The sequence below is a fragment of the Oncorhynchus tshawytscha genome, linkage group LG18 (assembly GCF_018296145.1).
Source record: "Oncorhynchus tshawytscha isolate Ot180627B linkage group LG18, Otsh_v2.0, whole genome shotgun sequence".
Taxonomy (NCBI): domain Eukaryota; kingdom Metazoa; phylum Chordata; class Actinopteri; order Salmoniformes; family Salmonidae; genus Oncorhynchus; species Oncorhynchus tshawytscha.
In genome coordinates, this window is record NC_056446.1 from 33,522,206 (window position 1) to 33,531,665 (window position 9,460).

Genomic DNA, 9,460 nt, shown 5'->3' on the forward strand with positions numbered 1-9,460 from the left:
TGCCTACAGAATGCCCGTGGTCTATAGAATGCTTGTGGCCTACAGAATGCCGGTTGCCTACAGAATTCTGGTGACCTACAGAATGCCTGTGGCCTACGGAATGCCGGTTGGCTACAGAATGCCGGTGGCCTACAGAAATTGCTCCTCAGCTATGGAGAAATGCTCAGAGTAATTTGGTGACATTGATTTAAAACGCTGCATTCAACCCAAGAAGTCAGATAATCATATAGTGATAATGATGCAGACAACTTGCCACCTCACTCCACTTTCACATTATTAGCCAATCATGACACAAAGAGCCAGAAACCCAATATGTCACAAAATCTCTAAATGAGCCCAGGTTCAATCCATTGCTAAACAAAAAATTCGATCAGAATGAAAAAGTACTACCTAGTAACTTCTCATTTCAGTGGAATAGGGTACAGCTCTTTTCCCAGTCTGTGAGAGCGGGAGAAACAGGGGCCGCTGTGTGTAACCACTCATTATGCTGAGATACACTCTCAGTCAAGCTGGACGTCTCAACAATACGGACCACAGGCTTGAGCTGACACGCCGTCTCTGCTCCACTCCACTCCTCTGGGACAGCTGCTGCCTCCTGAGAATTCACATCACACAGTGCCCTGCTGTGCCGCACTTAGCACAGCCCTCACGTCCAACACCGACCCACTGCACACACCACTCTTCACTGGGGCTGCAAAGCAAGCCGTGACCAGCCAACCCTCTCCTGATCCCAGCGCTGAAACCAGGGTGCACAAAGGGCAGTCAGTAAAAGCACAGCAGAGTGTCGATTTAAATGTCTTCATTGAAGCTTGCAATAGTGACACACTATATTTCTTCCGCCATGCAGGTGTCAAGGTAGCTAGAATGTGTAAGTTTTGCTAATATGGATTGTATTTATCTGTTTGTGTGGACGACAAATCCATGCCTGGCTTTAGTCAGTGAGTCATTTCCCAGAGCTTTTCCACTATTAGAATTAAGATTAAGCAAGGCTTAAAGCGGATTGGCCATTGAACTGGAAGTCAACAGAAGGTAGCTACCAATTGAAACACAACACCAAAGCACTGCATTTTGATCATTTACATGAGAGTGTCATGCCTGAATTTTCACCTTTGCTCATTCATGAAATTTCAAGTTTATTCCATAATAGCAACGCTTTCTCAGAGTAATCTGATAGAGCCATATGGTTTCCATAGTGTTACCAATATCATATCCATACATAACATCATTCGATTCACCTTGATGGATTTTTCCATAGCCTAAAATGTTTAATAAATAGATTCCAAAACAATGTTCAAGAGATAAGATTACAGAACAGAGTTTCCAACAAAAACAGCATGCTTTGAAGCAGCTCAAGTGCCATGATGAATTCAGAAAGAAGAGGAACGATTAGCCCCATAAAGAAAAAGAGTGAAAATTCTATTGGACGGGTTTGTTGTCTTGTGACAATAGAAGCTAAATTAGCACTTGTCTATAACTGTGACAATAGTATAAAAAATGTATAAACAAAGCCTTCTCATTCAGAACATAATCATTCAGGTGAAGGAGAGGTTCCCTGTAGCAGCTGCTTGGCTTTGGCTCTTCCTCTGATTAACCTATCAATCCCCTGTTAAACCTATTGACGAGATTGATGGCCCAGACCTTTATTATTTGTTCTTGACACGGTAGATGAGGCTTGGCTGTGTCCTCCATGACGGCTCTTTGGCAGATTGATTGAGACCAGTGGAACCTGTTTGACATCAGAGTCAGGTAAACACATTTTCCACCCGTAGACATCTAGGAGGAGATGGGATTGGTCTTGCTGTAATTTGGCTGTTGCTGTGAGCCTGATGTGGATGAGAATGAGAGACAACATCAAACTGAATGGTTTCAAAATTTCAGGTTTGAACAGGTTTGTCTCTGATAAATCAGTTAATATGGATTGCAGCAAAACTATTCATCACTTCTGGACTTTACTGTCTTTGGTCCAGTTTCTCAGATATGCTACAGTAGCTACTGTATCACGCCAGAAGGTGGCAGTGCTTTGTCATTCAGAATAAGACAAAAAATGTAATGATTTCATTTTCAAATAAAAGATTTCATTCCACAAATAAATTGTGCCATGAGGATCTCAGTCTTTATCCTCCTATACTTCATTGGGAAAATGGTACACATTTTGTGGAATAAAAATGTTATAAGATTATCTCAAGCTGCAGGCTGTAGAAAGACCTGACAGCTTTCGTGAATTATCCTAATGTGTTATGTTCTTCTTCACTCCATGTAAGGCAGTGTCTCATGTGAATACTCCTACATATTTTTATCAAAATGGATTCATCAATAACATCAATGGAACTTGTATATGCTGAACACATCCAAATGCTGTAGTCTGGCATCATGCACCCCCAAAATCTGAGGGGGCACAAAGTATGTGAGGACGGCTGGGGGGTGATCCAGAAGGGATCTAGGCCCCGTGAACATAAGTTGGAGAATTTAGCATTTTTCAAACACCTCTAACAGATTTTTCTTGAAACCTAGAGCCATAATCATTATGCATAAACCTATGTAAAAACAGAACAATAGTGAAGACATCAAAACTGAAATAACACATAGAATCATGTATTAACCAAAAAAATGGTTAAACAAATGAAAATATATTTTTATATTTGAGATTCTTCAAATAACTACCCTTTGACTTGAAGACAGCTTTGCACACTTTTGGCATTCTCTCAACCAGCTTCACCCGGAATGCTTCTCCAAAAGTCTTGAAGGAGTTCCCACATATGCTGAGCACTTGTTGGCTGCTTTTCCTTCACTCTGCGGTCCGACTCATCCCAAACCATCTCAATTTGGTTGAGTTCGTGGGATTGTGGAGATCAGGTCATCTGATGCAGCATTCCATCACTCTCCTTCTTGGTCAAATAGCCCTTACTCAGCCTGGAGGTGTTTTGGGTAATTGTCCTGTTGAAAAAGAAATGGTAGTCCTACTTAGCCCAAACCAGATGGCATGGCGTATCACTGTAGAATGCTGTGGTTGCCATGCTGGTTAAGCATTCCTTAAATTCTAAATTAATCTGACAGTGTCACCAGCAAAGCACCCCCACCTCCATGCTTTACAGTGGGAAATACACATGCGGAGATCAATCCGTTCACCCACACGACATCTCACAAAGATATGGCGGCAGGGACCAAAATCTCAAATTTGGACTCCAGACCAAAGGACAGATTTCCACCAGTCTAATGTCCATTGCTCGTGTTTCTTGGCCCAAGCAAGTCTCTTATTATTTATTATTGGTGTACTTTAGAAGTGATTTCTTTGCAGCAATTCAACCATGAAGGTCTGATTACCACAGTCTCCTCTGAACAGTTGATGTTGAGATGTGTCTGTTACTTGAACTCTGTGAAGCATTTATTTGGGCTGCAATTTCTGAGGCTGGTAAATCTAATGAACATATCCTCTGCAGCAGAGGTAACTCTAGGTCTTCCATTCCTGTGGCGGTCCTCATTTAGAGCCAGTTTCATCATTGCGCTTCATTGTTTTTGCGACTGCATTTGAAGAAACGTTCAAAATTCTTGAAATGTTCCGTATTGACTGATCTTCATGTCTTAAAGTAATGATGGACCGTCGTTTCTCTTTGCTTATTTGAGCTGTTCTTGCCATAATATGGACTTGGTCTTTTACCAAATAGGTCTATCTTCTGTATACCCCACTACCTTGTCACAACACAACTGATTGGCTCAAACACATTAAACTTTCTGGTGCAGGCGTTCTGCTAGCAACCCACCTCGACAACATCCGGTGAAATTGCAGAGGACAGCGCCCCGCATACAAAAGCATGAAAAACATTTTTCAACCAGGCAGGTGTGCCACGAAAGTCAGAAATAGTGATAAAATAAATGCCTTACCTGAAGATCTTCTTTTGTTGGCACTCCAAAAGGTCCCAGCTACATCACAAATGGTCCTTTTGTTCGATAAAGTCCTTTATATCCCCAAAAACTCAGTTTAGCTGGCACGCTTCATTCAATAATCCACCGGTTTCCCTCCTTCAAAACGCATACAAAATTAATCACAAACATTACCAATAAACTTCTCCAAACAAGTCAAACAACATTTATAATCAAATCTCAGGTACCCTAATACATAAATAAACAATCAAATTTAAGATAGAGAATTGTTATTGTATTTACCAGAGATAAACAACAAAGAAGGCTCTCATCCACGCGCATGGAAACACTACAGCCAAAATGGGAGCCACGTAGAAAAACTACAAATTCTAGCAAATTTTTCCAAAAACAAGCCTGAAACTCTTTATAAAGACTGTTGGCATCTAGTGGAAGCCCTAGGATTTGCAATCTGGGAGGTTTTTGCCTCATAATAAACATGACAGCCATTGGAAGCATGGTTGCCTGCCATATCAGTTCTGTTATGAAACTTTAGAGTGTTTTCTATCCAAATCCAATTAGATGCATATCCTAGCTTCTGGGCCTGACTAACAGGCAGTTTACTTTGGGAACGCTTTTCATCCAGGCGTCAAAATTCTGCCCCCTTGCCCAAAGAGGAAAGAAATTCCACAAATGAACTTTTAAGGTGGCACACCTGTTAATTGAAATGCATTCCAGGTGACTACCTCGTGAAGCTGGTTGAGAGAATGCCAAGACTGTGCAAAGCTGTCAACAAGGCAGAGGGTGGCTATTTGAAGAATCTCACATTTTAAATATATTGTAATTTGTTTAACACTTTTTTGGTTACTACTTGAATCCATATGTGTTATTTCATAGTTTTGATGTCTAGTATTCTACAATGTAGAAAATAGTAAAATAAAGAAGAACCCTTGAATGAGTAGGTGTTCTAAAACTTTTTTTCTAAAACTCTGCAATGCCGGAGTGGCATAGACTAAAATACAGTACAATAGAATACAGCATATACAGTTGAAGTCGGAAGTTAACATACACTTAGGTTGGAGTCATTAAAACACGTTTTTCAACCACTCCACAAATTTCGTGTGAACAAAATATAGTTTTGGCAAGTCGGTTAGGATATCTACTTTGTGCATGACACAAGTAATTTTTCCAACAATTGTTAATTTCACTTATAATTCACTGTATGACAATTCCAGTGGGTCAGAAGTTTACATACACTTAGTTGACTGTGCCTTTAAACAGTTTGGAAAATTCCAGAAAATGATGTCATGGCTTTGGAAGCTTCTGATGGGCTAATTGACATCATTTGAGTCAATTGGAGGTGTACCTGTGGATGTATTTCAAGGCCTACCTTCAAACTCAGTGCCTCTTTGCTTGACATTATGGGAAAATCAAAAGAAATCAGCCAAGACCTCAGAAACAAAATTGTAGAACTCCACAAGTCCGGTTCATCCTTGGGAGCAATTTCCAAACGCCAGAAGGTACCACGTTCATCTGTACAAACAATAGTATGCAAGTATAAACACCATGGGACCACGCAGCCATCATACCACTCAAGAAGTAGACATGTTCTGTCTCCTAGAGATGAACGTACTTTGGTGCGAAAAGTGCAAATCAATCCCAGAACAACAGCAAAGGACCTTGTGAACATACTGGAGGAAACGGGTACAAAAGTATATATATCCACAGTAAAACGAGTCCTATATCGACATAACCTGAAAGTCCGCTCAGCAAGGAAGAAGCCACTGCTCCAAACCCGCCATATAATAAACAGACTACGGTTTGCAACAGCACATGGGGACAAAGATTCTACTTTTTGGAGAAATATCCATTGGATCTGATGAAACAAAAATAGAACTGTTTGGCCATAATGACCATCGTTGTGTTTGGAGGAAAAAGGGGGAGGCTTGCAAGCCGAAGAACACCATCCCAACCGTGAAGAACGAGGGTGGCAGCATCATGTTGTGGGGGTGCTTTGTCGCAGGAGGGACTGGTGCACTTCACAAAATAAATGGCATCGTGAGGAGGAAAATTACGTGGATATATTGAAGCAACATCTCAAGACATTAGTCAGGAAGTTAAAGCTTGGTCGCAAATGGGTCTTCCAAATGGACAATGACCCCAAGCAGACTTCCAAAGTTGTGGAAAAATGGCTTAAGGACAACAAAGTCAAGGTATTGGAGTGGCCATCACAAAGCCCTGACCTCAATCATATAGAACATTTGTGGGCAGAACTGAAAAAGTGTGTGCGAGCAAGGAGGCCTGCAAACCTGACTCAGTTACACCAGCTCTGTCAGGAGGAATGGGTCAAAATTCACCCAACTTACTGTGGGAAGCTTGTGGAAGGCTACCCAAAATGTTTGACCCAAGAATTCAACAATTTTAAAGGCAATGCTACCAAATACTAATTGAGTGTATGTAAACTTCTGACCCACTGGGAATGTGATGAAATAAATAAATGCTGAAATAAATAATTCTCTCTACTATTATTCTAACATTTTACATTATTAAAATAAAGTGGTGATCCTAACTGACCTAAGACAGGAACTTTTTACTAGTTTTAAATGTAGTTTAAATGTATTTGGCTAAGGTGTATGTAAACTTCTTATTTCAACTGTACATATGAGTAAAGTAAAAATATGTAAACATTATTAGAGTGACTACTGTTCCATTATTCAAGTGGCCAGTGATTTCAAGTCTATGTATATTGGGCCAGCAGCCTCTAAGGTGCAGGGTTATGTAACTGGGTGGAAGCCACCTAGTGATGGCTATTTAACAGTCTGATGGCCTTCAGATAGAAGCTGTTTTTCAGTCACTCGGTCCCTGCTTTGATGCACCTGTACTGATCTCACCTTCTGGATGGTAAGTGGGGTGAACAGACAGTGGCTCGGGTGGTTGTTGTCCTTGATGATCATTTTGGCCTTCCTGTGACTTTGGGTGCTATTGGTGTCCTGGAGGGCAGGTAGTTTGCCCCCGGATATTTAAGCATACCTCTTGAGCTGTCTGTATCCTCCTGACTTGTGGATCTTTTTTAAAGAAACTTAATATGCTTTTCCACAATTCTGCAAAAATCTGGGAAAAGATTGAAAGTAATTTGTGTGTCTTATTCAGTACATTTGTATGTGTCGAACTGCTTAGCTTTTTCTTGGCCAGGTCGCAGATGTAAATGAGAACTTGTTCTCAACTACCCTGCCTGGTTTAATAAAGGTGAAATAAATCAAATAAAAATGTGGTTATTGCTTGCATTTCTAAAGTGTACCAACCTCGCCAGCAGGTATGCCAACTAAGATACAATAGTTAGACAAGCTAGCTAATACAACTTGCTTGATAGCCTGAAATGGCTTTTTGGTACTTACTGTAGTTATGAGGTTGGGAGATTGGGAACCTACAGTATCTGGGCTACCCAAAGCCAATTTCATAAAATTGCTAGGTGGCTAGTGTCACGAACCGGATCGAAGCCCATAACAAAAGGGAGACAACGTGGAGATAGAGAATAAGAAAATATATTTAATAACTGAGGTAACCTATATACAGTTAGCAGTGTTGTGTGTAGTCAGTAGTGTAAGTGAGTGGTTGCATGTATAGATGTGATAACGAGGAGTGTTGAAAGATGCCAAAGCAAGCAAACAAACAAAAGCAGCCACAAACATGCCACAACCAAAATCAAACAGTGTGTATGGAGAGAGTTTCAATGAATGGGGAAGAGGTGTAGTTATCCCGGGACACAACCGGGCCCAAGTGAGTCCCAATTTGGGCGGCAGGTAGCCTAGTGGTTAGGATGTTGGACTAGTAACCGAAAGGTTGCAAGATCAAGTCCCTGAGCTGACAAGGTAAAATTCTGTTGTTCTACCCTGAACAAGGCAGTTATCCAACTGTTCCTCAGTCTTCATTGAAAATAAGAATTTGTTCTTAACTGACTTGCCTAGTAAAAAATAACAATTTCACTGACAACCCTTCTGGCTCTGCCCACCGACATCCTAATAAGAAAAACAAGTGCAAAGAGAAAGAATTTGGAAAGTCATCACACTAGTAGTATTAAAAAAAATATATATTTTAAAAAGGACAAATCTGAGGGGGCATGTACCCCTGTGCCCCATATGGACATGATGCCTCTGACTGCTTATGAAGTGTCTTGTATCTTCAGCTTTGTTAGCAAATTTCAAGCCAAGTGACACAACATAGCACTTGACTGCTCCAGGCACCAGGCTCCAGGCTGTTGTGTTTATCCTCTTCTAAAGCACTTGTCACCATAGGCCTTGTCAGTTTGATGCTAATCTCGATTACGCAGAAGTCAAATTCTCTTGCGAAAGTTTGTAATGTCCTGTTTGACTTCTGGGGGAAATGGCGTTAACAACTGTGATTACCTTTGTGCAAATGAAGGAAGCGAAGTCTCCTCCCTCGCAAACGGAAAGTCTCAGCCAAACCCTTTACTTCTGATAGTTTCACTCCTGTTCATCATTACCAAAAAATACATTGTTGTTTTCATACATTTTTACAATATGGACAATTCTGTGGAAAACATTCATCATCTGCACACGGGGTTGAAAATCACCAGTTTAAGCACCGCCTTCGCTCAATCCTGATTCGTCCAATTAATCGGCGATGAAAAACCAGGAACTGCTGCTGCTCGCAATCACATACTGTAATTGTACATGAGCCTTGACAGATTTTTGCCATTTCATCTGTCCACAAGAATCTGTCCACGATAGATTAGTTTGATGCTCACCCAACCTGACGTTAGTGAATCACTTTCTCTGAAACAGAAAGGGGGAATCATCCGTGTGATTCTAGTTCCCGTAGCCCTGTTCCCATGGTGACTTCAGACAGGAAATCTATTACCATCTTGTCCTCCCCTTGACTTAATTTTCTGGATCCCAAGGGTGCTGGAACCTTTCACAGACTTTCCCAGGTATATGTGGTCCACCTCCTGTCACCTCACAGATAGCTGTTTGAGCTGTAGACTACTTGTGGACTAGAGGCTCTTGATATTGAATTAGAGAGTCTGCCTCTCCACCAACACCTCATGTATAGCCAACTCAACAATATATGCTTTCATCCACCTCAACCTCCAGGTCACTAGGCAACACACTGAGACTGGGTAGCTGCTACAACAACAGAACTAAACCCCCTCTTGTTACTGGAAATAAACACAGGCATCAACAGAACTCTAAGAATAAAGCTGAACAAGATAACAGGGAGGCGGGTCATGCAGTTATTTATGTTAATGGGGAGATTAATTGTCGGTGGTTGTCTGTGTTCCGTGTGGGCCAGATTAAAAGGACATGCATCGTGTCCTCTGAAACATCCCAGCCTTGGTCTTGACAGGAGGAAGGACTCTTATGATCAGGGAGAATGTGTCTGTGTAAACAGCCGCCTGAGGCCTGTGACGCAACAGCCCCAGACACAGGAGGAGGAGGAGGAGGTAGGAAATTAAATAGTGAACTGGCTCTGCAGACTCTCGCTCTGCTTCTGTTTTAGCAGTTGGCTCAGAGTTGAAATCGCAGGCTGTTAACAAAACAATCTGTCATAATATCTGTCGCAGGAAAAAAACAACAACAGCAAGTGA